The 5624-nt window shown below is 46.8% G+C and overlaps 1 pseudogene; it reads left to right on the plus strand.

The window, feature by feature from the left end:
• Nucleotides 1-5021, plus strand: part of LOC103734933 — a 42454-nt pseudogene extending 37433 nt beyond the window's left edge.
• Nucleotides 5022-5624: the final 603 nt, after the last annotated feature.

Raw genomic sequence — 5624 nt, forward strand, 5'->3', positions numbered from 1 at the left:
GGACCCAGTTCCCTCTCTGGTCTCCAAGGGCACCTGCCCTCACGTGGCATATACGTACAGGCACGCAGACACATATACATAAATAACATGTTTTTAATCTTAAAAAAATCATTGTGTGGTAATCATTCTTTTGCTTGTCTTTATAATTTTACCATTGTAAGTAAATTTCTAAGTAATGTATAAATTCATTCTGTGTGTGTGTGTGTGTGTGTGTGTGTCTTTTTGAGACAGGGTCTCTCTGTAGCCCCAGCTGTCCTGGAACTCACTATGTAGACCAGGCTGGCCTTGAACTCACAGAGATCCACCTGCCTCTGCCTCCCAAGTGCTGGGATTAAAGGCATGTGCCACCATTGCATTTAAATTCATTCTGTTTTTAATAATTCTGTTATTGACTTCTTTTTCTCACTATTATGCTATTGAGATTTAAGAAATATTGATACATATAACTAAATTTCATGTTTCTCTGTTCTATAAGCATTCTAATATGTATATATACCACACATTTATTTATCCAGACTACTACTGATGGATATTTGAATTATTTCTAGTTTTTGCTATTTATAAGCATATGGCTAGTTAATATTACTATGCATGTTTAATAACACATGTACAAAAGATTCTCAAGGGACTATACTTAGGAGTGATTTATGGGGTGAAAAGCTCATGGCTGACTTTACTATTTGTTAGAGCTGAGTGTGATTGGTAAATGCCTCTGGGGCTTTGGGTGGTCCACTATCTGGAGAGTTTAGAGCTCCCCACACCTGACCCATTTTTTCACAAGGTCTTGGGCTGCTAGCAGCAACGTTGCCAGAATGCTCTCTGAATAGTTTGCATCAGAGTGATTGCTGTCAATCAGCTCCCTTCTTTCCCATTAATAAAGCTGTTCTCATGGGGTTCCTCTGTAGTACCTGGATCCTCATACTTTGGGACTGGAGACTGAGCACCAGTGAACGATGAATGATGCCTGTTCATTTCACATTCTGCTTTTAAATTTCTCCAACAAAACCAGTTCTGTGCTGCACTTTGGATGTCTCAGTTCCCCACTTCCCACACTAGGCAATGTCAAGTCATTTTCTAAAGTGGCAGCTCAGCTCGGCTCTGACTCAGAGTGGGTAAAGAGTCCTTTTACTCTACATCCTCACCAAGGCATAATGTTTACAGGTTTATATTTATGACATAATTTCTTTGGTCAATCTTGTGGCCACAAAATTGTGACTGGTTAGCTGGGTGTGGTGGTGCATGCCTTTAATTCCAGCACTTGAGAGGCAGAGGCAGGTGGATTTCTGTGAGTTCGAGGCCAGCCTGGTCTACATAGTAAATTCCAGGACAGCTGGGGCTACAGGGAGACCCTGTCTCAAAAAGACAAAAAAAAAAAAAAAAATGTAACTGGTTGTGTTTTAATTTGTATTTCCCTAGTTGCTAATAAAATTGAATATCCTTTGGGCCATTCAGGTTTCCCCTTTTGTGATAATAGATATTAATGATTTTTTTCCCCTAAGTTGTTTGGCTCTTGAAAAAGAATTGAATCATATAAATTATTGATAGTGATTTTGATCTGTTGATCATTGCCAGTATTTTCTGATTTTTGTGACTTGACTGTTTTTCCTCTGAGATCTTCTGTTAACAGAATTCCTTGTTTTTCTCCTCCCTCCCTCCCTCCCTTGTGTGTAGTGTGATATCTATGTGTATGTGGTGTATGTATGTGTGTGCACGTGTGTGCAGGTGCACTCCCCTGTGTGTGAGTGGAGGCCAGAAGTTAGCAGTGGGTGTGTTCCTGTAGTGTTCTTCACCTTGCTTTTGAGTCAGGGTCTGGAGCACTCTGTCCTGGCTCCCAGGGATCCCCTACCTCTGCCTCCCCTAACACCGGGGTTACAGACATGTGCCAAGGGATCCAAGCTCAGGTTCTGATACGTGTGTGTGTAGTAAGAACTTTACCCACTGAGCCATTTCTCCAGGCTCTTGTAAACATAATTTCTTAATTTTAAAGCAGTCAGTTGTATTGATCTTTTACTTTATAGCTTGTGCTTTTGATCGTATTTACAAACCCCTTATCCATGGGAAATTAAGATATTTGCCTATATTGTCTCCTAAGTTTTTTGTATTTCAAACCATTTGTTTGAAAATTTTAATCCTGGAACTGATGTTGGTGTGTGATTGAAGCCTAATTTTGTATTTTTCCATATGGTTTATCATCCCAGCAAGATTTAATGAAAAGTCAATTTTTTTCTTAATTGACTTTAGGGTCAACTAAGGCAGCTATCAAATATCCACATTTCTGGACCAAGTTACTATTTAGCACCTTTGCTCTTTTAAGAGATAGACTTAAGAACATCCATCTGAACAGCTGGACACTAATGAATTGGGCAGCTCCAGAAGGCAAAGATTGGTTCCTGGACTCCGACAAGGAGAGTACAGGGTGGGAAACTTTTTATAAAGTGAATGTGGAAGAAAAACAAATAAAATATTTGGTTAAAGTGGAACAGTAGTCTTATTTGGATCAGATCAGTGGAAAGGACCTAGTTAGGTTAGCTGGTGGCTTCTGATTGGTTAAGTTTCCATTCTGTTTCCTCTTCAGACTGGGTTTTGTTTTGCTTATGTCGGAACCCAGAGCCCTGAGGCTGCCTCAGCCCCAGAGCTTTTCAGCACATAGTAAACAAGTCTCCTTGCTGGATTCTGCCCAGATCTAGCATTGTTACAATGCCTGTGACTTTATAGGGAGCTTTACCATCTGGGAGAATAAACTGTCTTATAATGATCTTCATCAGTAACTTTTGTCTTTTTGATATTTCCACATAAAACAGAACCTTCTTTCGGGTTCTGAAAAAAAAATAGAAGGTTAAGATTTTATTGAAGTGGCTTCAGTTTGGGAAAAATTTATGTCTTTACAGAAGTTAAATATTCTAACTCCTACTTTTATTTATATTAACATATTTATGGAGAAAGATATAAACTTATTATAATCCTTAAAATGAAAGATGAAGGTAATGATAAGTTTTTTGTTTGTTTCATGGTACTGGGGACTGAACCCAAGACCTTCACATTCTGGGCCATCCTTGCATTCTTGAGATGGCCAAGCTTACGATTTTTATACATTACTTAAATCCATTTGCTAATTAAACATACTTTTGCATTTACAGCAGTGATGAGTTGGGATCCTCTGGTCCTCTCTACTTTTACAGCGCAGGGGGAACCGCAGGACCCCAGAGCACCTCAGGAGCCACCCTGAGGCCACTCAGTGAAGGAGGGACTGACTGCCTTCATCCAGGCCCAGCGGCTGGACGCAGCCACGGCTGACACATTCCCGGAGCACAAGTGCTGCCTGGACAGTGATTCTGCACCATTACGCAGGCTCATAACACCGGCATCGTCCTCACCGTTGGTTCTGCTTCCCATTCTGTGAGGATGCTGAAGGGGATGATTAAATCTGGACGGAATGTGTCTCGTTGAACATCTCTGGTGGAACTCATGGGTACCATGTGGAGACCGCAAGGACGTGCGCACAGCGGCAGAAAGCTTCGCATTCCCCACTCCCTACCCGCCAGTTGTGGGCTCTGGACTTAAGGGAGCTGAGATCCGGGTTGGGCTTATCCAGGGCAGCAGCACCGCCAGGGTGGGGCTGGAGAAGGGGCCACTCTGCAGGTCATGCTGGACACCCCTACATGAACACAGGTCATGACAGAACCGCCTGTGGCTGGACTACAGGAACATTTGCAAGGTGGTGGAAGTGGGTGGCAAGATCCCCGTGGATGACGGGCTTAATTCAGGGCAGGTGGAGGAGAAAGATGCTGACTTCCTAGTGACCGAGGTGGAAAGCGGTGGCTCGTTGGCAGCAAGAAGCGGGTGAACCGTCCCGGGGCTGCTGGGGACCAACCTGCTGTGTCAGAGAAGGACACCCAGGACCTGGAGTTTGGAGTGGGGCAGGACGTAGACGAGGTGTTTGCGTCTTTCATCCGCAAGGCAGCCGATGTGCACGAAGTTAGGAAGGTCCTGGGAGAGAAACGGAAGAACATCAAGACGAGAACCGTGGAGTTCGCGGGTTTGACGACATCCCGGAGGCCAGTGATGGATCGTGGCCCGTGGTGATCTGTGAGATGCCTGCAGGGAAGGTCTTCCTCGCTCCGAGGATGATGACTGGGCGATGCATCTGAGCTGGGAAGGCACGCAGGTGCTGGAGAGCCTGATCGCGAAGCCCAGCCCCACCCGGGCGGAGGACGGTGATGTGGCCAGCGCAGTCCTGGGTGGAGCTGACCGCATCATGCTGTCTGCAGAAGCGCCGGAGGGGTTGGCTCTGGAGGCTGTTCGCCCGCAGCGCCCGATGCCGTGAGGCCGAGGCCGCCATCTGCCACTTGCAATTATTGGAAGAGCTCCGCCGCCTGGCGCCCTTTGCCAGCGACCCCCAGAAGCCGCCCCCGTGGGCCGTGGAGGCCTCCTGCCTGTGCCGCAGCGGGCGTCACCGTGAGCCTGCAGGAGCGCTCGCAATCCCAGACAGCTCCCCAGGCCCATCTGTACCGAAACATCAATGTGCCGTGGAAGGATGCAGCCCAGCAGGCCTGGGCTCAGGCTGTAGACCTCCAGGTGAACTTGGCCATGAATGGAGGCAAGGCCCGAGGCTTTTCCAAGACGAGAGAGGTGGTCATTGTACTGACCGGGCAGCAGCCTGGCTGTGGCTTCACCAACACCGTGAGTGTAGTGCATGTGCCGGGATGGTCCACTGGAGCCCCTCTTCCAGCCTCTGTCCCATCCTCACCCCTAATCATCAGACCAGCAACGCTTGTAGAGCTCACTCCGGGCTGTAGTGTGGCACTGCTAGGCTGGACACCGGGGAAAACTGATGCCCCTGTGAAAGATGGCACGGAGTCCAGCTGTCTGGCCTGTGGCCCTGTCCATGGAATGCAGAACTGGAGGCCCTCAGAGGTTATCACAAGAGGGCAGCAAGATCTCTGTGTACTTTGTTCCTGCAAAAAGTGTTGTCCAGAGGACTCCCGGAGTCAGGAGACAGCCAGCAAGGGTAGGGGCTTAAGGTACAGGGCCAGGGTTCCAGTGTAGATAACCTTTGGCCCTGGCCCCTACCTGCTTGCCAACAGCCCCAGCCTCCCCCAGCCTCCTCGTGCACTGAGCTCTTCTTTCCTGCACTCTGGGCCCCACTCCACCTTCCCTTTCCCAGCTACTGCAGCCGTCTCCAGACCTGTTGCTATAGCGCCTACCTGTATGTCAATAAACAGCTGAAGAAAAAAAAATGTAGTTTTGCATTTATATTCGTGAGTGTGAGTGGCTTGTGGTGTTCTTTTCCTTACTGTCCCTCTGTCCCTAACAGACTTTGATGTCAGACAAGCCTTTTTAAAATCATTTTAAAGATTACATTTCCTTAGAGCAGTTGTAAGTTCACAGCAAAACTGGAAAAAAGAGGCTGGAGAGATGGCTTAGTGGTTACGGGCACTGGCTGCTCTTATAGAGGACTTGGGTTCAGTTCCCAGCACCCACATGGCGGTAACTCCAGCTTCAGGGGATCCGATACCCTCTTCTTGCCTCCATGGGCACTGCATGCATGGGTACTTAATATACATGCAGACAAAACACTCATAAAATAAAAATAAATAGTAAATAAAAATAAATGAAGAGAATTG

The sequence above is a fragment of the Nannospalax galili genome, unplaced genomic scaffold (assembly GCF_000622305.1).
Source record: "Nannospalax galili isolate Female #2095 unplaced genomic scaffold, S.galili_v1.0 scaffold90, whole genome shotgun sequence".
NCBI lineage: Eukaryota > Metazoa > Chordata > Mammalia > Rodentia > Spalacidae > Nannospalax > Nannospalax galili.